Below are 8,585 nucleotides of genomic sequence, written 5' to 3' on the forward strand. Positions count from 1 at the left end.
AGCCCAGCCCATACCCAGAAGGAAGAAGAGTGTGTTCAGAATACAGGCCTTGCTGGGTTTCCCCACTCAGTCACACCTTTTTTGTCCAATCATATTTCTTTCTATTTTTTTTAGACAGAGCCTCAAGCTGTTGCCCTGGGTAGAGTGCCATGGCATCACAGCTCACAGCAACCTCCAACTCCCTGGCTCAAGCGATTCTCCTGCCTCAGCCTCCCAGGTAGCTGGGACTACAGGCACCCACCAGAACGCCGGGCTATTTTTTGGTTGCAGCCATCATTGTTGTTTGGTGGGCCCGGGCTGGATTCGAACCCGCCAGCTCAGGTGTATGTGGCTGGCGCCTTAGCTGCTTCAGCCACAGGCACCAAGCCTGTCCAATCATATTTCTATATAGCTAACTATACTTGAACATGAGCATAAAAATGAAAAATTTCCCTTTGGTCCCAACCAAGGACTTCAGTGGGGCAGGTCATATTTATACCCTGTCTGCTGTGTGCAGCTGGGCGGCAGGGAGAGGCACCAGCTGGGCAGCAAAGGAAGGATCCATGATCAGAGCACTGCTCAGGAGGTGGGGGTGGGCGGGATGTGTTGGGAGGGAGCAAGAGTCCAGGGAACACCCCTACAAGTGTAATTGGCTGGGTGGTTAATGGTGTGTCCACTGATGGTTGGGGGTGGCCTCCCTGCTTGGGTTCCAAGTGTTCAGCCTGCTTGAGTTGACGTACCTGCCAACCTTTGTCCCTCAGTTTCTTTCCTGTGACCTGCCACCCTTCAGGGGTCTGGGTGAGGGTCGGGTAGGGGGCTGACTGTGCCTGTAGTTTCTCTGGTATCCTGCCAATCTCTTCTCCCCCAGCCGAACTGTGGGTCACAGTGTTGTCCTTGCTGACATGCGGTGCAAAGGCCCTTTCTTTCTCGGTTACCTTCTCCCTTTAATCCTCTCCTGGTAAAAAATGAGGAGACTGAGGCGTGGAGCTTCACAAGGGGACTTGTGAGCTTCAGTGTCTGCATCAGTAAATGAGGAGATAGGATTACCACCCCAGGGGCTGTGCATCCTTGTTCTTTGTCTCTGCAACTATGTGATGCCTAGAAACTCCCCCTGCCAGGGCAGCCCAGCCTCTGTCTCTGTCACTCCATCCTCTCTGCTTCCTCCGCTCCCTGGTTCCCATCTGTGGTGGCTGAGAGCCAGGGAGGCCTCTGAAAGGAGGTGTCTCCTTCAGAGTCCATTGCCATTGCCTGGGCCTCTAGGCCAAGATGAGGAACCTTCAGGGCCTGGGTAACCCTTCGGACAGCCCAGGGTATGGGTGGAGGGAGGCTGGAGCCTCAATGGCTCCAAGTATTGAGTGAGGGGCCAGGGCCAGCCCTGGGAGTGGCTCCAGGCCCTGGGCGGTCCTCGATCAAATAACAATGTCTGGCACAGTTATCTCCAGGGTGCACAGGCTGAGCTTCAGGCCTGGAGACAGGGCCCGCCTGGAGCTGCCCCCTGCAGGGCTACAGGTGTGGCCTTCTTGGGCTGTGGATGGCCAAGGGCCAACATTAAAAAACTAAACAAATGAACCTGAAACATTCACCCAACACATGCCCAGATAAAACTCACTGTACCTGTTCTGACCTGCCCAAGGCCATAGTAACGTGGACTCAGAAGGCCAAGGATTTTACTCAGCATGGGTAGTTCTGGGCCTTCCTGGGTCCCAGTGGTTCTCAACCTTCTTAATGCCTCCTAATGCCACGACCCTTTAATACAGTTCCTCATGTTGCGGTGACCCCCAACCATAAAATTATTTTCATTGCTACTTCCTAACTGTAATTTTGATACTGTTATGAATCGTAATGTAAATATTTGATATGATTTTCATTGTTATAAAGGGGTCGCGACCCATAGGTTGAGAACCGCAGGTAGAGTCTCTTTGAAGGACTGATGAACACATCCCCACATGCTCCTTAAAAGTTTTTTTTTTTTTTTTAGAGACAGAGTCTCACTTTATCGCCCTTGGTAGACTGCCGTCACAGCTCACAGCAACCTCTAGCTCCTGGGCTTAGGCGATTCTCTTGCCTCAGCCTCCCGAGTAGCTGGGACTACAGGTGCCCGCCACAATGCTCGGCCATTTTTTTGTTGCAGTTTGGCTGGGGCTGGGTTCAAACCCACCACCTTCAGTATATGGGGCTGGTACCCTACTCACTGAGCCATAGGTGCCGTCCCTCCTTAAAGGTTTCAAGGAACACTTGGAATCCTTTCAAAATCTCCGAATGATCCCCTGCCCCCACCTGGCAGGCATCTAAGCATAGTGGGTTCACTGGGCTTTGGGCTCAGACCACCAGAGTGTGAATCTCAATCTGCTGCCAAGAAGCTGGGTGACCTTGGTCAGGTTGGTCTTCCTTGACCCTACTTCCTTCTTATGTATTTATTTATTTATTTAGACAGTCTCAGTATGTCGCCCTGGGTAGAGTGCTGTGACATCACAGCTCACAGTAACTTAAACTCTTGGGCTTAAGCCATTCTCTTGCCTCAGCCTCCCAAACAGCTGGGACTATAGGCGCCCGCCACAATGCCTGGCTATTTTTAGAGACGGGGTCTCCCTCTTGTTCAGGCTGGTCTCAAACTTGTGAGCTCAGGCAATCCACTTGCCTTGGCTTCCCAGACTGCGAGGATTACAGGTGTGAGACACCACACCCGGCTCCTACTTTCTTCATCTTTAAAGTGGGAATAGTTCGGGTGCAGTGGCTCATGCCTGTAATACCAGCAATTTGGGAAGTGGAGGTGAGGAGATCTCTTGAGGCCAGGAGTTTGAGTTTACAGTGAGCTATCATTGTGCCACTGAGCTCCAGTCTGGGTGACAGAGCAAGATCCTTTCTCTGAAAAATAAAATAAAATAGGTAGAATTCAACACCCCTCATTGGGTTCTTTTGGGGAACAAACGAGACAATTTATGTCAAGCATTTGGCATAGTGCCTAGAACACTCAATACATAAGTGTGTTTTTTTTTTTTTTTTTTAGACAGAGTCAGTTGGGTTCTCTTGGTGGACATCTGGGTGGCTCCAGTATTTGGCTGCAGGCAGCTTCAGACACATTTCTATTTTTGTTTCCTCTTGGGCTCCATCCTTAGGGCATGTTCCCAAATGCCAGAGTGCCGATTCGAAGGGCTCTGGTGGTTTTATTGGTCTCTGGAAACTCTGGGACCATTTTGAGGGCCGCCTATGATGTGTGCTCTCTCCCGACATATGCCTACCCAAGCTTTACGTCTGGATTTATTTTTGCTGCTTAATGGGTGGGTTTTTTGTTTGTTTATTTTGTTTTTTTGAGACAGGGTCTTGCCCTGTCACTCAGGCTAGGGTATAGGCACACAATTTTAGCTCACTACAGCCACAAATTCTTGGGCTCAAGTAATCCTTCAGTCTTAGCCTCCTCAGTAGCCTAATTTTTTATTTTTATTTTTTGTAGAAACAGAGTCTTGCTGTGTTGCCCAGGCTGGTTTTGATCTCTTGGCTTCAAGCAATCCTGCTGCTTTAGCTTCCCAAAGTGCTAGAATTACAAGTGTGAGCCACCATGCCTGGCCTTTTTTTTTTTTTTTTGTAGAGACAGAGTCTCACTGTACCGCCCTCGGGTAGAGTGCCGTGGCATCACACGGCTCACAGCAACCTCTAACTCTTGGGCTTTCGCGATTCTCTTGCCTCAGCCTCCTGAGCAGCTGGGACTACAGGCGCCCGCCACAACGCCCGGCTATTTTTTTGTTGCAGTTTGGCCGGGGCTGGGTTTGAACCCGCCACCCTTGGCATATGGGGCTGGCCTCCTACTCACTGAGCCACAGGCGCCGCCCACCATGCCTGGCCTTAATGAACGTTTAATATGTGTTTAATTAGGGGGGCCGCTATGGGCTTGACCCTGGGTCTTGCTTTGTTTGCTAGTTGGGTGCTGGTCTCTGGCCTTGCTCTCCCATCAGACGCCAACAAGGCATGAAGTGTGTGAAGAGAGAGGGCAGGGAAGCAGTGCCACCTCAGAGCTCGAGGACTTCAGTTTTACCCTCAGCTGCCCTACTTACCCTCTGACTTCACTTTCCTTGTTTCTGAAACACAAGCTAATTTATTCAAAAACATTAATTTGGCTGTCATCTGTATCTTGGCTCTACCACTTCCTGTGGCCTTAAGCAAGTGACTTAACCTCTCTGTGGGTCAGTTTCTTCATTGTGAAATGAAGCGCTTGTATTTTATGGCAGAGGAGAGAATTAAGTGGTTAATACTATTGAAGTACTTTAAATAGAGCACAGGTAAATGGGCAGCAAACACTGGCATTGTCATGGAGCCAGCACCACAGTCAGGGATGACTCCACACTAGCTTCCACTCCAGTGGGTAGAGGGGAACAGTGAAGGTGCAGGGCAGTTACAGAGTGGAGGGATGCTGTGGGGGGAAGATCTGGGGGCCCCTTTAGAAGGGAAAAGATTTTCTGAGAAACGGGCAGTTGAACAAGACCAGTAGGATGAGACAGAGCCCGTCTTGGAGAGTCTGTGCATGTTTGGAGGCGGGTCAAGAGGGAATCCAGGCTGAGGGAACAGCAAATGCAGAGGTGTCGAGGTGCAGAGGAGGAGAAATACTAAGGAACCTTGGTGACAGAGTGGCAGAGGAAAGGCTAGAAGGAAGGATAAGGTCAGGGTGGTGAGCTGGGGCTCCTCTCTCCAGGGCCTTGAAGTCAAGGTGAGTGGTTGGAACTTGATTGAAAGTGCAGGGAGAAGCCACTGGAGTGTTGTAAGCTGGGAAAGGCCATGAGCCAGTTAGTGCTTTTTTTTTTTTTTTTAAGCTGGGGTGTGGAAAGGAAAGAAGAAAGAAGGGACAGGAAAAGGAGGAGAGTGTGAAGAAGGGAGGAAAGAAGACAGGAAGCCCATTAGTGGTTTTGGATGACTCTTCTGGCGCTGGGTGGAGGCTGCTGGAGACAGAGGGATATCTGTGACCCAGTGTTGCTCAGAGGCTCAGGGAGAGGGCAGGGAAAGTGCCTCCAGGAGTGTGGGGATGTGGGAGGAGAATGGGAAGGGAAATCTTGCCAAGTGTCAGGTAGTGGGGCCTGGTCTGGACCTCATGCTCTGGCTGCTGGAGGCTTTGCAGGCTGTTCTTTGTGCTACTGGGCACCTGGCTGGGCACTGGCCAGATGGCCCTGGGCCCCACTTCCTTGGCTTTGGCTACCTCCTGCCACTCTGCTGGGCATTTCCACTTTTGTCCAATTTCAGCTTCATTATTTCCACCCTCAAATGGTGGGTGGGGAAACAATCCCTTTTCAGACATTTGGGTGGGGGGAAGGGGGAGTTCTGCACACCCAGCACCAGAGGACTAGGTACTCCGAAGGCCCTGAAGGCTGGTATTTCTTTTCTTTTCTTTCTTTCTTCTTCTTTTTTTTTTTTTTTTTTTTTTGTAGAGACAGAGTCTCACTTTATGGCCCTCGGTAGAGTGCCGTGGCCTCACACAGTTCACAGCAACCTCCAACTCCTGGGCTTAAGCGATTCTCTTGCCTCAGCCTCCCGAGTAGCTGGGACTACAGGCGCCCACCACAACGTCCGGCTATTTTTTGGTTGCAGTTCAGCCGGGGCCGGGTTTGAACCCGCCACCCTCGGTATATGGGGCCGGCGCCCTACCGACTGAGCCACAGGCGCCGCCCTTCTTTTTTTTTTTTTTTTGTAGAGACAGAGTCTCACTTTATCACCCTCGGTAGAATGCTGTGGCATCACACAACTCATAGCAACCTCCAACTCCTGGGCTTAGGCAATTCTCTTGCCTCAGCCTCCTCAGTAGCTGGGACTACAGGCGCCCACCACAATGCCTGGCTATTTTTTTGTTGCAGTTCAGCAGGGGCTGGGTTTGAACCTGCCACCCTCAGTATATGGGGCTGGTGCCCTACTCATTGAGCCACAGGTGCTGCCCCTGGTATTTGTTTTGTTTTTTGAACCTGGGGCCCTGAACCATCTGGTTAGCAAGCTAGGCCCTAGCCAGGCTGCTGAGGTGCCAGGTGGGGATCTGGGGCTGCCTCCAGCAATGAGAAAAACCCTCACTCTGACTCAGCCCTGGTTGGCTTGAGGCTCTTGCTGGACCTGCCCAGGCCTCCCTATTTCTGGCCTTTGAGGTGGGACAAGGGCTTTCTGGAAAATTCAAACTCAAACCACAGAGCTATCCTGTTTTAAGACTTTGGGGTGGGGCTTTCTGGAAAATTCAAACTCAGGTGAGGCGAGGTGGCTCACGCCTGTAATCCCAGCCTCTGGGAGGCCGAGGTGGGAGGATTGCTTGAACTCAGGAGTTTGAGACCAGCCTGAGCAAGAGCCAGACTCCATCTCTAAAAAGTAGCCGGGCATTGTGGCAGGTGCCTATAGTCCCAGCTACTCAGGAGGCTAAGGCAAGAGGATTGCTTGAACCCAAGAATTTGAGGTTGCTGTGAGTTATGGCATGGCACTCAACCCTAGGGTGACTGAGTGAGACTCTGTCTCCAAAAAATTTAAAAAAAAAAAAAAAGAAAGAAAGAAAGAAAATTCAAGTCATAGGAGAAGTGGAAGACAGAGTCCCTCCCCCAACCCTGCCTGGGGTGGATGGAGAGGCTGAACCCCTGAAGGAGGAGTCTGTACATGGTTGACTATGTGGTTTATCTATCAGTCTAATATTTGTCAACAGGAGACTGTTTAAGTGATGATGGGATAGCAACATGCTAAAATATTATGCAGCTGTTAAAAACGTCAAGGCTAATGGTTCTGAACAGAAATGAAACAGCTTGCAAAATATATTGCGAAGTAAGGAAGGTACATGGCCGGGTATGTGGTTGCAACCACTTGTTGCAGGCTCACATATGCAGCCATTTGTATCTTCAGGAAGGACACACACGCACACAAAATGGTGCCAGTGGTTGCCTCAGACCTGGAGATCAGGGATTGGGGGTTGGGAGTGATGGGTAAGAGACTTGGTTTTTCTCTTTATTCTTTTATGCACTCTTAACATTTTGGATCATGTGCCCATATCTGAAAAAAAAAAAATTAAAGGATAAATCTAGCAATGGAAAGGGACCACAGCCAGCCTCTAATGAATACTCCTCACTGCCTCAGTGTCAGTTGCTGAGGGAGGCTGTCCCCAGCCTCCCCCACCTCCCCTAGCCTCCTCTGCCTCCCCCAGCCTCCCTCTGCCTGACTCAGCTGAGGCGAGTCAGAGAACCAGATGGAGGGGCAGCCAGGCTTGACTAGAGTGACGAATGTGATTGGAATCTGTGACACGGCCCCTGCCTCTGAGTTGTGAGGAAAGGCATGGTTCAGCAATGTTGAACCAGACGGAGGCCCTTGTCACTACATTTGGCTAACCCTGCAGGACCTGCTGGTAGCTTAGACCAGGTGCTCCTTGGGAATTCCTGTGCAGGAATCCTTGGAAGATGAAAGGGGCCATCTCATGAACCCTTGTGCTGGCCTTCAGCACATGGGATCCTCAGAATAACTCTCTGAGAGGATTATCCCCATTTCCAGATGCATTTCAAGAGAGTGGAACAGCTAGATATGCTCCTCTGCTAACAATCCTTCATGGTTTCCATGGCCTGGTCAGGCTCAGGTCACCTTGACCACTGATGCCCCTTGCTCTTTGAACTCTGGCCCCACTGCCTTCTTTTAGTTGACTCTAACTTTAATAGCTGTCTGACCTTAGGCAAGTTACTTAACCTCTCTGCACCTCAGTTTCCTCCTCTATAAAACAGAGATAATCCATTGCCCTTATTTCACAGACTAGTCCAGAGCAAATATAAGAATAAGCATAAAGGGCGGCGCCTGTGGCTCAGTGAGTAGGGCGCTGGCCCCATATGCGGAAGGTGGCAGGTTCAAACCCAGCCCCGGCCAAACTGCAACAAAAAAATAGCCGGGTGTTGTGGTGGGCGCCTGTAGTCCCAGTTGCTTGGGAGGCTGAAGCAAGAGAATCACGTAAGCCCAAGATTTATAGGTTGCTGTGAGCCGTGTGACGTCATGGCCCTCTACCCGAGGGCAGTACAGTGAGACTCTGTCTCTACAAAAAAAAAAAAAAAGAATAAGCATAAAGGTATCCCATGATTGCATTAATGTACACAGCTATGATTTAATAACAAAATAAATAAACATGAAATAAAAGACTAAAAAAAAAGAATAAGCATAAAGTATTTATAACCCTGTCTGTCTCATTGTAAGCCTGTGTGTGCTATGGTTGTTATTATTATTACCCCATATTTCATCAAACCTAAGATGTCATCAATTGTAAAAAGTGTCACTAAGAAAAAAAAGAATGTTGCCAGTTAACTATGTCCCAAGCCTCTTTCATCACTAGAATTTTTCTTTTATATTTCCCCAAAGAACTCTGTTTGACTTAGATGTAGATGCTCTTCATATATAATGCTCATGCACACATAAAAAGGATAATAGAAGCAAAATAAATTGGTTGCTGTGTTTGGAAAATTTCTTCACATTTAGAGTCTGACTCCCCAGAATTATTTCTGGTCTGAAAGTTGTGATGTCTGTGTGTTTCCTTCCCTAAGCTGTCAAGAGTACTAGAAGGAGCTGTCCTCCTTCAAACATTCCATAAAACAGTCAGGAGCTCTTAAGGCAGCATTGCAATTGTGCAGAGGAGC

This window comes from Nycticebus coucang, chromosome 14, assembly GCF_027406575.1.
Source record: "Nycticebus coucang isolate mNycCou1 chromosome 14, mNycCou1.pri, whole genome shotgun sequence".
Taxonomy (NCBI): Eukaryota; Metazoa; Chordata; class Mammalia; order Primates; family Lorisidae; genus Nycticebus; species Nycticebus coucang.